Below are 17,621 nucleotides of genomic sequence, written 5' to 3' on the forward strand. Positions count from 1 at the left end.
CAGTTGTTGGTTTATTTAGCTAGTGAATTTCAGCCCATATTAGCATTGACATTGTCAATGTTGCGTCGAATTCAAATCTGGCATTAGGAACAAAAGAGTCAACACGACTTCTAAAGATATACTAGTTATTTTAATTAATGCAAAAACCTTCAATGGTAAATATGATGTTTCGTATATCCCCGGGCTCTAGAAATACCTTACTTGGGGCACCCCAGAGAACTAATCCATTGTTTCAGATTGTTTTGTTCAAATACTCTGACGTTTCCCACCTCTCTGTTGGCCAATTAGAGTAAAGGCTTGAAGCGTGGTTTGGGCACCTCAGCCTATCCGTTGAGTACCCCTGTTGCCAGCCTCTTCTGTTACCAGGCATGCGTTTTATCATAACAGCCTGTCATAGTGAGAAGAGCCAGCTACCATAGACACCATTCCTACGTCCAAGGGAAGGTTCACAGATCACAAAGAACCAGTGTTCGTATCTGTGAGACACAAATCCTATCTCATCTTACCCCCAAACAGCTCTTCACATCAATAACAGGCTGCCAGGTGTCACACAGCCTACATTAGCCCAGTCAAGAATGCATTCTTTCTAAAGTTAGTCATCCCATCAATTATAAAAATAATAAATCTCTCACAACATGAAATCAGTCAAAACAAGACATGGTATCAAGCACAAGATAAAACTAGCTGACTTGAGCCACCTACAATTTCCCACATGGCAGCTTCTTGTTGTTGTTGCCCAGCTATCTGACCCTTCAGAATCATAACAAACCGGCTTCACGACTTACACCTCAATGCTTATACATTATTTGTGTCGTTGTCTATAACCATCATTAAGGTGTTCATCCACTTGGTTAATTTAATTATTGGTGCATAACTTTACATTTACATTCTGGTGTGTACATAGATTGTAATTTACCATTATATAAAGTCAATAGCACTACAAAAAATGCTTGCATTGTAGAAAGCGGATAATAGACATCTAGTAATCATAGTAGGTGCATATCCAAGATGAGCTGTAATTTGTCAAACATTTAACAGAGTGCTAAATCCATTTCTCTAATTCACAAGAAGCCCTCATTTTTGCCTCAGTTTTTAATATCAAAGGAGTTCACAGTTCACAGCTCACAGTCAGCCTCAACTAGCCACAGGAGTTCTCAGGTTTAGGTGCAGGTGTTGGTGCTGGTCTGTGTGTTGGTGCAGGTCTTGTTTGCCCAGAGGCGGCCGCTGGTCTGTATGCTGGTGCTGGTCTAGGCGCAGGTGCAGCTGGAGGGTATGGCTGGTAGACTTGAGGCCATCGTCATCCTCATTATAATGGATGAGGTACTCTGGGTACACCTGGTGCTTCTCAAACACCACAAAGATGGAAGGGTTGCTGGCGTCATCCACACAGCTGTGGCGCAAGAAGATGGTGTCCCCTCCGTCCTTCGAGGGGGCGACAACTGGAGTGCCCTTTGGTGTAATCACCCGCCAACACACGACAGACAAACATGGACTTCGTATTTGATTGGCCAGTGTAGCTGTTGGAGTATTTGGCATCCTGGCAAGTAACTCCCTGACATTGGATGTTAAGGGATAAAGGGTAAGCAGTAATCATTAATCACAGGAAAATATATATTATAAATGATATATCATCTTACTTTATGTCAATAATTTGTAAAAATGTAATAAGCACAAGCACATGAGACAGCTCACCTTTCCCATAGGCTGTTCCGTTTAGTCTGAATCCTTGGAATCAAAGGATTGTTAAGGCAGATGGCATCGAGGTATTTAGGTCTGTGCCATGGAAAAGCTGTTTCTCCGTCATTCCTCCCTCTGTTGTTCTTCTTCATGAGATTCCTTTGCCTTCTGCAATCAGAATAATACAAATAAATCCCTTTTGCCTTGCACAGTAGTGTATGTCCTCTAGAAGCACTGTAGACAGCGAGCAGAATATGTGGAAATCAATTCTTTGTATTTCTTTTTAAATATGATATTTGTGACAGAAAGTTAGTTGGGGAGAGAGAATGCTTGTATAATGTGCGAGATTATTATTGCAACCAGTCAGGAAGTGAGCATCTATTCTAGACCAATCAATAGCAGGTGATCGTCAGTTGAAAGTTTATGTAGTCTTAGAGGGCATGCCACTGAAATACTTCCCAGAGTGCTTTGTTCTGAATCCTCTCGATTTAGCGGATGCTGAAGCCTCTCATGGTGTTCTGAAAAAGCCCCATGGAATCTCCTTAAACTCCACTGACGAGCACGGAAGGTCGACTCTCTGACTAGGTACATGATAGGCGACAGGAACACAGTCATAATACACCCTTAGCCTACCATGTAGGAGCCAAATTGGAGCAGTTATTTGCCCAGAACAAAACAAACAGCCATCTCTATTGGTCTAAAATAGCATGAGTTACATGCATCTGGTATGTACTGTATATAATATAATACCTTGCATCCTGTTTCAGGAGTTTGTGCCTTGTCGATGTCCTGGTAAAGCTCTGAAATTTGAGTGATTGCTGGAGCCCTTTTGCTGAAATGTAGAAGAGAATACATATTTAAGACAATGAGTTGTAATTGTACAGGTCACCAGACAATAGTTAATGGCACATGCAAAGGAGATTAAACAGCAGTTTAAACATTATTTACAATCAAGCGTTTCCCTCTTCCTATACGACTACGTTCAGGGCAAGAGAACACACAAGGAGCCTTGTGGTGAAGGAGTCATTTAAATAGCCAAATTGATCCATACAAAACATTCACAACTTTATCTTACCTGGTTTTGATAGTTTGTGCATCAGCTGAAGAGACAAACACAGGCCGTGTTCTCCCCATTCTTGGTGCTGTACTGCTTGTTTGTTTTGAATCATGTCTGAAAGAACAGATAATACGTAACAACAAGACAGTTCCATCACATCGCAGATGTCATTTTTTTACTGTAGTGACTCCATCCAAACTATCTCAATTTGTCACTAGATATGCAGTAGTAGCTGTAAGAATCACTGCATATCATTCAAGTAATATACTATGTTTGGTGTATATGGTTTTAATGCTGCAGTTGGTTTTATCTTGGAAATCACGTCATCTGTGCTCACCTAGAAACTGAGTTCATGGGTCTGTGACCCCCTTGACGGTGAACTGCTCTGTCACAGCCTTGTGTGCCTGGAACCTCTTCTCCAGGTCTTCACTGGTGATGGTGGCTGCCCTGTGGCCACCGCTCTGGCAGGAGCAAGACAGAAAATGCTCGGGGGTTATGCATTATTTGCATAATTTTTATTTAAAAGAAGGACTGAACTCTGTCCTATTCAAGCATCACTATTCAACACTGCTGCGTCGTCAATCTCCTGCTGATGCGGTACTGGATCCCAGTTTCCAAACTCGTCCTCCCAGAGCCAGGCCCACTCTGTGGTGAGGATGAAGGAGGGCTGGAGCACAGAGGAGATGAGTGGAGAGACCGCCCGGGCTTTGTTCGAGACCGCTTGAGTCATTTGTCGAAACACTACAGGCTGGACTCCCCGACTAGACAAGATACACACAGCCCAGACCATCAGCAATCACAACAGGGGAAGCTGTATATCACACTAACTAGAAGCGTATTTAAGCAATAAGGCCCGAGGGGGTGTGGTGTATGGCCAATCTACCATGGCTAAGGGCTGTTCTTACGCACAATGCTGCAGTGGAGTGTCTGGATACAGCCCTTAGCCGTGGTAGTTGTTACCACAAACCCCCGAGGTGCCTCTTCTTGCTATTATAAACTAGTTACCAACGTAATTAGAGCAGTAAAAATAATTGTTTTGTCCATAGCCGTGGTATGCGGTCTGATATACCACAGCTTTCAGCCAATCAGCATTCAGAGCTCGAACCACCCAGTTTATATATTGTTAATCTCATTGTGCTAACAACTAGCAACATTTACCCACCATTGACCAAGTGCCCTATGTGTTGACTGTCCATTCAAGTTCATTCTTCTTAAGCGTAGAGCGCACCTGTATGTCTTTGCTGGGTGGTAATGGTCCCACTTCTCAATCACCTCGTTGTCTTGTAGAGCTGTCCAGTTTAGTCCCTCCCTCACCTCTCCGGTGGTAGACTGGCATGGTAGAGTGGGCTTTAAAGCACTTATCTGAAATATGAGTTAAGTTAGGTGTTGAAGTCTTATGTTTGTTAAGCTATAAGCATTGATTATTCATAAAATTATGCTTTTGCAAAATACTCATCTTACCACCGTGCTACAACTCCCCTTGATGAAGTACACATACATATTTCAGTTTTATCTGAAAAAAGAGAACAAAACATTTAATTTTATCATACCCAATAAAAAAACACTATACATTTTGATAGCTTGTGACTGGGAACTTTTGTTCATCATTCATTGAATCTTAATACCAGTGATTAACCATGTAAATACACTGTAACTGAGCACATAGAGAAATAGTTTCTGCTAAATTATAGGTTATTTTAAACAAGAAATCCACAATCAACCTACGTGTTGATTATTGATATTCATCAATGATGGGCTATGGCTGCATCACCACCACATGCTAAGTGCAGTATTACCATTACCTTGACCAGGTCTGTTTTTCCAAAAATATATAAATTAGCCTACTTCGATCTGTACCAGATTTATAATAACATTCAAAATAATACACCAGAGAGCTGCAATTTGGGAAACAAAAGCTGCACCAAATATCGAACTGCTTGTTGTGTTGGGCCATCTAAATAGAATCCATGGAAGATTGGAACCCAACCCTGGTAATTTGACTGGTAAACTCATGTACTTCCACAATGGCTGCCAGATCCTAACTTCAATGGACACAACCGTTCTATGGATTCTATTTCTACTGTCAGTGAAAGAGCAGCTATGGGCCTTTCGTAATTGTCTAAATACAATCGCGGGTAAAGCGTGGTTTGAAAAGCTAAATGACTCCTGCTGAAAAGAGAACACTAGTCTGTCTGCAGAAGCTAGCAAATGTTTTCTCAACAATTCCCAATATTAAGCGAACAGCACCATCACTGGTGGGTGTAGCCTACATATATTCATGCTATCTTTATCGTTGGGTGAGTCAATTGCCACTGGATATTTTATTTAGTAGCCTATTATGTGTAGCCCAGGTTTCGTAAACCATAGGTCGGGTCCCAAAGTGGGCCCTGGGCATGTGGTGGGTTGCAGTTATGAGAATGCATCTATAATCACACACTATATCTTCTAACACCTACAAGATATTAGGAATTAGCATTAGGTTCACTAACTGCTATGTTCTCATAAATTATACAAACTCACTTTACTATCTTTACACTTTAGTAAAACTATATTACAGTATAACACAATATTATTTAATAACTTGAGTTAACATGCTAATAACAGTGTAGCCCCACCGTGACTACTCTGTGGGCCTCGGTTTGACTTACTTGTGTTAGTGGTTGCATTAGCTTTAGCTCTTTGATATTGTGTTTGCTTGCCACGGTCTTGCTTTTGCAACCACTGCGATGTTCATGTACACAGACTTCAGGAGGCAATGAGCTCGTTAGCTGCATTCCTTTGTCCTGCAGGATTTTTAATGGGTGGGGTTCGTAGAAATCATGACACCTGGGACAGTTGCGCTCCGCTGAGATACATCTCACAGATGTGGGCCTCTTGCATGTCTCGCCATCCTGGCATTTGCCATACTCTCCAACACCGAGTTGTTGTAGTTGTGGCACACCTAGCAGAAGGAAAATGTTTGTACTAGAAAAAATATACACACAAACACACATACATGCATGCACGCACACACATACATACAAAAAAAATGTATGCACGCATGACTGTAAGTCGCTTTGGATAAAAGCGTCTGCTAAATGTCATATTATTATTATTATACACATGTACGTATGAGCACACACACACACACACAGTATTCCATTTATATTTATGCACACTATGGCATAAATTGGAGAATATTAGCTTAATTTAGATCATGATCACTAAACACAACACCTTAACCAGACAGAGTATACTTGTTAGCATCCTGCAGTGTGACGTACTGGTGGTAAGAGAAGCCATCATTCTGAAGCAGCAGAGTGCACAGCTCAGATCTGTTCAGTTCCTCCAGTCCGCGTTCTTTCGGATTCTGCTGTTGTACCCGAGGTCAGGTCATGGTTGAAGCGACATCCTCCTCTGTAGTCAAAAGTAAACATTTTCTTGATACAACCTTCCATCACACTGGGCACAAACTGGTTGAATCAACGTTATTTGTCAACGTAATGTGACATGAAATCTACGTAGAAAATACACTGAGTGTACAAAACATTACTGAACACCTTCCTAATATTGGTTGCACCCCTTTTTTGCCCTCAGAACAGCCTCAATTCGTCGGGGCATGGACTCTACAAAGTGTCGGTTCCACAGGAATGCTGGCCCACATTGACTCAATGTGCTTCCCACAGTTGTGTCAAGTTGGCTGGGATGTCCTTTGGTGGTGGACCATTCTTGATACACGGGAAACTGTTGAGCGTGAAAAACCCAGCATCGTTGCAGTTCTTGACACACTCAAACCGGTGCACCTGGCACATACTACCATGCCCTGTTCAAAGGCACTTTAATATTTTGTCTAGCCCATTCACCCCTCTGAATGTCACCACACAATACGTCTCAATTGTCTCAAGGCTTAAGTCTCCTCCCCTTCATCTACACTGACTGAAGTGGATTTAACAAGTGACATCAATAAGGGATCATAGCTTTCACCTGGATTCACCTTGTCGGTCTATGTCATGGAAAAAGCTGATGTTCCTAATGTTTTGTGCACTTGGATTTGAAAAAGAGGGTGAAATTTCAACATAGACAAAGCTTGTATAAAATATGTTGAATTTGGACCTTTGAAACAACGTCAGATCTTCAACGTTATATTGACTATCAAAAAGAAACTATAGACTGGGCAGCATCTCCAACTGAGAATTGATCCATCTAAAGCTACCTTTTGGTCTCCCATACAGGATTTTAACTAAGCCCAGCCCAGCCCTGCACAGCTTTGATATTTGTCACTGACTACTACCAATGCTATTGTGAGAATTATTATTAAGATCTCTTAATAACCAAATAGATTTACTGTTGCTATCGAAGTAATTCTGCCAGGTTTAACAGAGCAAAATAAATGTTACCTTACTTTAAAAGTCATATATAATCTAATAGGCCTATGTAGCATTTGCGAAATCAACAACTATTGTTTCAATTCAACCCAGGGTTCAACAAAAAAATAGACAACACATGTAGGCCTAGGGTTTCAAGCTTTGGTTGATTTCAAATGTACTCAAGTTAATATTAATATGTTGGTTTCACGTCTCCATCTCAACCAAAAACCTAAGTTAAAGATTAGGACAAAATCAAATCAAACTACATTTAAAGTTTGATTTGATTGGTCCTATTCTTAAACTTAAATTTTGGTGAGATGGAGACGTGAATCCAACATATCAATTATTAATTTGTAGACAAACTGGAATTTAAGCCAGATTAAGTCAGTGGCACAAAAGCTACATCTCTTTCAAATGTTGATATTTGGTTGCATTGACATTTCAATATCACTTTTGCCATACAGTAAATAGCCTTAGTTAAGGCTATCTTGCAAACTAATGTAACAGTATTTATTTAAGTGATAATGCCCGAGAAGTCGGTGTTTGGAGGATATATTGGACGGTGTTGTTAGGCCAGACAAAGTATTTTTGAGTGGGTGAATAAATATGAAATTTCACTGATCAACGTCTCAACCAAATATTTAAAAAAATACCACATTGAAATGACGTAGTGTGCCCAGTTGGATGCGCCTAGGCCTATACTTATTCCATTGAAACAGTAAAAATAGTGATCCTACACAGTACCCACTGGGCAAAAACTGGTTGAATCAACGTTGTTTACACGTCATGAAAAAAAATATGTAATGTGATGATGTTGAATCAATATGGAAACATTATTTTTTCTCACCCAACTTCGAACCTAAATTTAATGTGATGGATTTTTGGTTGATTTCGCGTTGAATTCATGTTAGTTGACAACTCAACCAAATGTAAATCAAAAATAGACTTTGAACTGACGTTTGTTCTCAGTGGGTATTTGATCAGTGCATGATAACATGCCCAGGCCTGTTTCTTCAATTTATTGCAACTTCTAGACCTACATTTATGAACTTTTAGCCTAGTGCACAATGAAAAACTTTTGAGCAGTGCCTAGAGGGTTCGATGTGTTCGAATGCAATGCGCGATTGGGGGAGAATTTAAGCACTGTATGCTAAATATGCACCAAAACATTTTCTGACATCAGAATTAGCATAATGATTATGACTCTAGATTGCAGGAAAAAGCTGTTTCAGTTGTTTGAAAAATGCTACATTCTCCAACATCCAAATGGGGGCTAGCCCCCTCAGACCACCCAGAGGTTTCTCACACTTTGTGCCCCCTCAGATTTTGGTATGCATGATATGGAAGAGTATTAGGCCCAAGTAAGACAAAAAAATAAAATATACATTATGGGTGGAGAAGTACCTGGATTTTTTTTTGCACAGATTGTACTTTATAAACTTGAAATACTTTGAGAATAAAGTAGACATTTCGAGAATAAAGTTGAAATGTACTTTTTAAATAAAGTCAACATTTTATTTTGTGAATAAAGTGGCAATATTTCGAGAATAAAGTGGTAATATTTTTGAGAATAGTGGCAATATTTTGAGAATAAAGTCGCAGTTGTATTTCAAGATTAAAGTAGGGGATTTGGTTAATAAATGCAGATACCTCCCTGGCTCTCTGTTGCTGTGTGCTTCCACCTTTAAATGCCTGAGTTAGAAGACTGTTGAAACTATACTTTAGAATTGGCTTTAGTAACAAGGAAATCCTTGCTCTTTTAGCACATAACCAAATTATTGTAAGTATTAGGACCTAGAAGAGGTTGTGACTGCCACAGATTGGGTATTTTCATTAGGAGGAACCACACGGACTTGGATTAGGTATTTCATCCAAGTCCGTGTGGTTACATAAATAAGTAGAGACGGGTGCGTTAAAACAAACAAACGGCCATAATAATCTAATACACTTGTTCAAACAGGCGTCACTGCGCACTCACGCTTATCAACCTAATGATCTAATAACTGCACGCACACTCACAAAGTTTCCCCCTGGCAATTTCAGACTATAGGCATACACTCTTCTAATGGCCATGGTGTGTTATGAGCACAAACAAAAAAACTAATCTTGGCACTGTCACTGACCTGGGTTGAGTCGCTGTCAGCATGCCCGGCCACCTTGCAAAAAATCAGTGCATAATGGCAACTATTAACGACCTTATCCATGGTGCTTTACTAACAGTAGTATTTACCCCTTATCGCAACTATCCTTTTAACGACTATAGGCTAGTAGGCTACGTGAGCACCCTACACCCATTGAAACAAATTATATTGGGATCCTGGAGACCGGGGGCTATGTGTGTGCGTGTCCCATGTCAAGCTGCTCTCCAAATTTGCTACAACACCGCTTATTTTGCATCCCATTATAATCCTATAGCGGCCCACTAGATTGGGTACCCTAACATGTACACTAATCGAATGCGTTACAGTGGGCAAGTGAAAGTAAATTATAGGCCTATCCAACGGCTGCGGGAGGAATGAACAATGAAGCAGGGATTTTCGCAAACGTGTCTGTAAAGAGGAGAGGCAACTCGAGGACCACTCTGCATGCGCAAGCAGCTAATCTGAGGGCTGTTTCAATATATTAATATTCATTAATTAACTCCTTTTCTTGACATAATCATTTATCTAAATATAGGCCTATTAGATCAATGAGAGGGCTATATAGGCTAGGCCTATATAAAGAAATAATCACTGATCTGACATGACTTGGTTGGTAGCCTAGCTAATATGTCCTTTCACTATCCATCTATCGGTGATGTCGTCAAGGATGGGAGGAGTGAAGGATGTATAGGCTCCGTTATAGGCTATTTGTCTCAGCTATAACGCTAACTTAGGCTACCACTTGTTCACCTTATAAAAGGCTAGTGGCTAGATCTGTTAGGTTATAATAATGGAACGTAAAATTGCTGCTACACCGCTACACCGGCAGTCACGAGTCATGACCGCAGTCAAATTCCACGTGACTGTTGAGTCATGGTAACTAGGCTTCTCCAAAACTGCGCTCTGATGCCGCTGATGGTCATTGTAGCCTACCAAACTTGCTAACGGCCAGTCGCTAACAGTAGGGGTGCATGGGTAAAATCACTGGGGAAGCCAGAAAAAAAGCCATATAACAACCTGTGTTGTGACAATTGCATTGTTTGCTCTATAACCTGTTAGTTAATATGCTGTGCGACCATGATATACTGTATGTAAAGACCAGATTAAATTGAGAAAAGTCTGATGGGTGAGAATATTATCAAGTGCTTGTCAAATTGTGAATGAGAGACTGATGAAGTGTGTGCAGCCTTTCATGTGACTTTTTTCAAAACATTATTAGTCGCATCATTCAGCCTTAGAATGTATTAAAAATCCATATATATAGCCTAACATTTGTATCACAACTAAAGTTGCATAAATAACTTTCAATTAAGCATATCGGAGGACCTGTTTCCTTGTTAACCGCTCAACACAGAATAGCCGCATGTGCCCACTTCCTCTGAAATCAGTTGGAGAAAATATCCTTTCTATTTTATTCAGCTGCTGTATGTTCAATTGTATTGTTCTTTCTTACTATAAAATAACGCCATGGGAATTTTAAGCAAATCTTTCCTGCTAAATTAGTGTAGCCCACAGCCACATGGCATAGTCAGATCAGGGCCTAACATAAGGACGTCTCAGAATATGCTATTCTATTCTTCTGAATAGGCAACATTTTCTTTAGACCTGACTAAAATAAATAATGGATTTATTGTTATGGTGTAGGGCATGCTATATTAAATGGATTTATTTGACTTTTTTAACATGTAGATGTTCCAAAGGTCCTCATCAGTGGCTTGTAGGCTATGCATGGAGCCAGAGATGCTAAACGTCTTTATGTTGATTAATGGTCAATTACCATGAGACCGGCACTTATTTGCATGACAATCACCAGCTGATTAATTTGGAGAGCAGCTTGACTTGGGACAAATACATGCATAGCCCCCGGTCTCCAGGATCCTAAAATAAATCATTTCAATGGGTGTGCTCACGTAGCCTACTAGCCTATAGTCGTTAAAAATATAGTTGTCATAAGGGATCAATACTACTGTTATTAAAGCACCATGGATAAGGTCGTTCATTGTTGACCATTATGCACAGATTTTTTGCAAGGTGTTCAAGTTTCAAGTTTTAATGTCACATGTACAAGTACAGTGAAATGCATTTCTTGCAGCTCTAACCCCAACAATATAGTAATCAATAACAATGTAATATAAAAAAGAACAAGGTAGAACAAAAAACACATGAGATATAGAAATAAGAAGAACAAGATAAACTAAGTAAGCATACTATATACAGGGTCAGTTCTAGTACCATATTTACAACGTGCAGGGTCCTGGATTGATAGAGGTAGATATGTATGGGGTAAGGTGACAAGGCATCAGGATATATGATAAATAGAGCAGCAGCGTATATGATTATTGTATGTGAGTGGGTGTGTGTAGAGTCTGTATAAATGTATGTGCATGTTATGTGTGTGTGAGCAAATGAGAGTGAGTGTATGTATGTGTGTTGGAGTATCAGTGTGCGTAGTGTGTAGGGCCCTGTGAGTGTGCATAGAGACAGTGCAAAAATAAGAATAAAATACAAAGGTCAACTCAGATAGTCTGTGTTTGCCTAGGCTAGCCTGCATTTTACATACTTGAGGCACGTGTTTCGCTTTTCAACTAGCTAAAAGCTGTGTGTGTACTTCCGTTTGTACCACCCTGCACGGTAAAGCAACGTACGAGTTGAAAATATCTTAGCCTACCATTTGATACAATAAATAAGTTGAAATGATGATATCACTTGAGTCATTGCAAATCAATTTGTGCCACTTGTGTAGCCTACCTGGAGCTGGCAAACATATTTAATAAATAGCCTATAACTTCAGTTTGTTGTTGTAGCCTTGTGTTATTATGCAATTATTAATGGCAATGTTAGTTAATTAAATTGGAAGTTATCATTTGTAATCATGGTCACAACTCAATGTCAGTTTCATTGTGGACTTTTCCCTGAAATGAGATGTTGGCCTATCAGGGGCTATGGGCTACCTGCATCTAGTTCAGCAAACCATGGCAAAGTTCAATTGCAATTATAAACCCTGAAATAACAAGTCAAGCAAGCAAATAGGCCATTTATAACAGTTTGTAGTCTTAACATCTGGCACATAATAACGGCACAATTGCCAGAAAATAGCCTAACATTCTTTTTTTTTTCTTTTTTTTTAGTTTGTCCAAGTGTTTCTTGCACAGAGATTTCATCACTCAAACTCTCCTGTCGGATTTATCTACAGTTATGCACATGCACAAACTGGATTTATTTACAGTCCTGAATGCTGATTATGACAAAACATTTATTTTTACTGCTCTAATTACGTTGGTAACCAGTTTATAATAGCAATAAGGCACCTCTAGACTTTGTGGTATATGGCCAATATACCGCGACTAAGGGCTGTATCTAGGCACTCTGCGTTGCGTCATCGAAGAACAGCCCCTAGCCATGGTATATTGGCCAGATAACACACCCCCTTGAGCCTGATTGCTTAATTATAAACTGTGTGGTTTGAGCCCTGAATGTTGATTGGTTAAAAGCTGTGGTATATCAGTCAGTGTACCACAGGTATGACAAAACATTTATTTTTACTGTTCTAATTACGTTGGTAACCAGTTTATAATAGAAGTAAGGCACCTCAGGGGTTTGTGGTTGGCATATATGGCCAATATACCACACCTCCTTGGGCCTTATTGCTTAATCATAGTAGTCAAAACAACTTAAATCGACATCCATTGATGGAAAATGTTTAATAAGGGTGAATTATCTTTTCTCTTGCAACATATTCTTAAGCTCACAATAATCATTATTTTGATGGATAACCGCATTTTGCTTCTTAGCCTATGTTGTTACAAATTACGTCAATATTCCTTCCTAATTGCTCCATAAAGCAACTCCTCTCTTGCTGTAGAAAACAAATGGGGGTCTAGTTTTCAGGCCTAGTTTTCAGGCCTTGTGGGCTGGTTTTGAGGGGTCATTGGTTTAGAAATGCTTGCTTCACCTGGCAACCCTGGTGGTTCTCTATATACACACCAATAACGCCATAAAGCAGGGTTCCCCAACTGGCAGCAACGGTTGTCTTATTTGGCTCCCCAAGTTTTCTGAGCATAATAAATAAATAAATACATATTGGACATAAAAGACTAAAAACACCAGGTGTTCAGCTCCAAGTGATTTTAATTTGAGAAGTCTGTTCCCAAGTATTGCCACGGATAATAGACATGTGATCGTATACAAACGTAAACTAGATTTGAAATTATTACGTTTTAGTCTAATATTATATCTGTTTGGGATTCTTGCGGTCAATTTGTAGTCAAATGATTTGTAATTATGATCCCCGCCATAACGCAAATGGAAAGGCTATGTGAGAAAAGTTCCCCAGTGCAGGCCTTGTGATTACAATAACGTCACCAACAAACGATTGTAAAAACAGTAACACATTTGGGAAGCGTTGAAGTTCCAAGCGGCCAATTCCATACCTTCTCCGACTGAATGGGCAATCTCCAAGCAGGAATCGTTTACAAAAATGTAAATTTCGGCATCCCTGGCAATCGTTGGATCTGCACAGTCGAACTCCAGTCTTGGCTACCACCCTTTGCTCTCCGTTAAAAACAACTAAACAGAATTTCGCTCGATTCGTAATTACATCCCGCACCGAGACGTACAAGTCACTGTAAAAATTCGCATCTAATTCATCGACGTTCATTGATCCATGATTAGCACAAATAAGTTTAGTTATGGTCGATTCCGTCATTTCTTCAACGCGTTAAACAACGTTATATTCTTGACATATGGTTCGGAACTCTGACGAGGAAATTATGTGTTGAGAAGGAAGCAGGTGAGTGAATCGAAACCGAAACTTAGTATAACCTTTATGATCTTTCCTTCTTCTGCAAATGCAATAAAGCGTTCATATTGCACCAAATAAATTGCAAGATCTTGACAGTAGCCAATGTGTTATATACTGTTTATATAAATAGGCCTGGAATCTTTATCATTGGAATGTAAATATGTAGGTCTGCCTCTATCTGGCTACTGTCTTACTTCTTCTTCTGTGGGTTTTATGGCGGATTACATCCAAAAGTTGTACTGTTGCCACCAACTGGACGGTTTGAAACCCCCCCAAAATATAAAAAAATAAAACCATCCCCACTCAGTGATTCTAACAATCCACCCTAATAAAAATAGTACATTGCCAAAACAAACAAAACTCCCACTTCTTCCTTCTTTTAGTTCTCCATATCTCCCTTCTCAGGCTCTAGGATCTGAGAAGGTGGTACGGCTTTTACTAATATTCCATGCAACTCCTTTGCTGTGAAATCTTTCAGCCCTAGGAACCGCTCTGCCTCAATCACAATGATTTAAATCTTCCTAGATCTTTTCTCCACCTTGGCAGTGGCATTTATCACCATTGCGATAAAGGCCACAAATTCCACCTTTTTAACCTTTAAAATGTCAGGATCCTCTTGGTGTAAGACAACCCCTGCAGCGAAGGCCTATCCACTACCATGGACTCTTCTGGTGCAACCTTCAAACCCTCAACCCTTTTCACAGCTTCTGCATATTAAATGTTCTGTACAACCCTGACTTTGGCCACCTCATTCTCTTTCACCCTTGTGGGGCATTCAGAAGACGTGGCTTCATGATTCCCACCGCAATTACAACATGTCACATTTTCTTCACTTTTATAACACATTATGATATTTTCCACATCTTGTACATCTCGGCTTCTCCCTTCTGCAAACACTTTCTACATGAACAAAAGCTTTACAATGTTCACACTGCATTGGTCTAGGGATAAATGCTCTAACTCTGTAGTTAATATACCCTAACCGCACTACATTAGGGAGAGACTCCATTTAAAAAAACAAAATAACTGATCAACTCTTCACTTTTTCCCCATTCACTACTCCGACGTGCTTCAATCACTCCAGGAATCTCTTCCTAATCAACTTCCCACGAAACGCCAGATATAACCCCCTTGAGGGGTGCCCTGTTCCGAAGAGACATACACAACACTTCAAACTTATCAAATCAATTAAGACACAACACACGTTCCTTCTGATCCACAGAATCACAAAAAATCTAAACAAGCCCGCCTCTCGTGACCCTCACATCCTTCACTTTACCCAGCACACTCTCCACCAGTTTGGAGAACTCAAATGGTTTCTTCAAGATTCGTACTCTGCTCAGCTGCTCCTTATTAACAAACCGTACTCCTACTAGATACAAGGGTCATTCTCATCACTGTACCCTACTTTTCTCTGTTTTCCATTCTTTTGAACAATACTCCAATTCTCCTTGATTCTACCGCCATTGTATTCAGATTCCACTTCATCATCCGCTTCCTCTATCTTCCCCTTCTCGAATCTCTCTTCACCAGCTCACACAAAAATCTCCTGAACTACTCTCTACTGTAGGGTTCTTCAATTCCCCGGTCCTGGAGGGCCGAAACACTTCTGTTTTTATTTCTACCTGGTAGTTAATTGCACTCACCTGGTGTCCCAGGTCTGAATTAGCGCCTGATTAGAAGGAGAGGATGAAAAACAGAGGTGTTTCGGCCCTCCAGGACCGAATTGAGAACCCTGCTCTACTGTCTAACTGTAAACAAATACCAACTATGCCCAGTAGATGTCAGATGCATCCCATCCAAAAACTCTTGGCCTTTGGGAAATTTACGTCAGTCAAATCACTTCGTGATCAGAATTCTTTAACATGTCATTATTATCAATATATTGCCATGGATTTGTCGCAATTTCCATCCTTACATTTGTGCATAATTTTTCATAGTGTAACGCTGCATACTATGTGAGTGTCAGTGGAGGCTGCTGAGGGGAGGATGGCTCATAATAATGTCTGGAATGGAGTACATGGAATGGTATCAAACACCTAGTTTCCATGTGGTTGATACCATTCCATTGACTCCATTCAACCATTAGTATGAGCCGTCTTCCCCTCAGCAGCCTCCACTGGGGAGTGTGCTGCCATTACCAGATGCCAGGGAGTTACACACTACACTCACGGCTGCACAGCAGGATTGAGATCCTCTCATATTACATTGGTGGCAGATATGGGATATCCCCTTTTGTCTCTGGCCTATGTTGGAAGTGTACCATTGAACACCATGTTGGGCTTCATGCAAAAGTACACATAGGGAGAGTAGGGCTAATTAGCCGATAGTATGCATATAATAGCCTACTCAGGGGTACTCAACTCTTACCTTACGAGGTCCGGAGCCTGCTGGTTTTCTGTTCTACCTGATAATTAACAGGGCCCTCTTGAAACCCCAGTGGCACCTGGGCCACTAATTTACATTTTTATTGGCCCACTTTTTATGGCTATGGAATGGGTTAAATTTTTAAATTTTAGTTTATTTAGCAGACGCTCTTATCCAGAGCGACTTACAGTTAGTGAATACATATTTTTTTTATACTGGCCCCCCGTGGGAATCGAACCCACAACCCTGGCGTTGCAAACGCCATACTCTATCAACTGAGCTACATCCCTGCTGGCCATTCCCTCCCCTACCCTGGACGAATTGTGCGCCGCCCATGAGTCTCCCGGTCGCGGCCGGCTGCGACAGAGCCTGGATTCGAACCAGGATCTAGTGGCACAGTTAGCACTGCGATGCAGTGCCTTAGACCACTGCGCCACTCAGGAGTACCTCATTTGTTGGGTTCTCATAATAATATGCCATTTAGCAGACGCTTTTATCCAAAGCGACTTACAGTCATGCGTGCATACATTTTTGTGTATGGGTGGTCCCGGGGATCGAACCCACTACCTTGGCGTTACAAACTCATTCAACGGAGGGCCGAGTGTCTGCAGGTTTTTGGGTTTTTCTTTCAATTAAGACCTAGACAACCAGGTGAGGGGAGGTCCTTACTAATTAGTGATCTTAATGTATTGCTCAAGTACAAGGGTGGAGCGAAAACCTGCAGACACTCGGCCCTCGGTGTGTAAACACAATCAGCAATATCCCAATATGGGGTTTCCCTTTAAGAGAGAAATGGCTGCAGAACAGACTCTGGCTGCAGGCTAGACTAAAGTGTGTTCCCTGAATATAATTATCTAATTGGCTCCCTGGATCTCGTAGGCGTCTCTTTCTAGCAGTGAACTATTTGGAGACCTTTCTCCTCAACAAGAAACGCCTACGAAACTCGGGAAGCCAATAAGATAATTCTATGCAAGGAACGCCTTTTTATCCAGGCTGCAATCAAACCCTGTGCAACAAGGGGGCTGGGCTCAATGCTGGGAATTTACGTCATTTCGCCGTTTACACATCCATATCAATGAGCAGCACCACGGAGATGTCCGCCTTTTAGTCCAGTCTTCCAGGAAGAGAATTAACCAACGCGTCGCCGGAAATGTAGCGCACAGCACCAACAGAAAACAAAGAACTTTAACGCGTTTATGATAAACATGGGCATATAATGGATTGATAACAAA

General features: G+C 40.7%; 1 pseudogene; it reads right to left on the bottom strand.

Moving 5' to 3' along the window:
- Positions 1-1,138: 1,138 nt before the first annotated feature.
- On the bottom strand, positions 1,139-14,189 carry LOC123486945 (annotated as a pseudogene).
- Positions 14,190-17,621: the final 3,432 nt, after the last annotated feature.

Source organism: Coregonus clupeaformis, unplaced genomic scaffold (genome assembly GCF_020615455.1).
Source record: "Coregonus clupeaformis isolate EN_2021a unplaced genomic scaffold, ASM2061545v1 scaf1360, whole genome shotgun sequence".
NCBI lineage: Eukaryota > Metazoa > Chordata > Actinopteri > Salmoniformes > Salmonidae > Coregonus > Coregonus clupeaformis.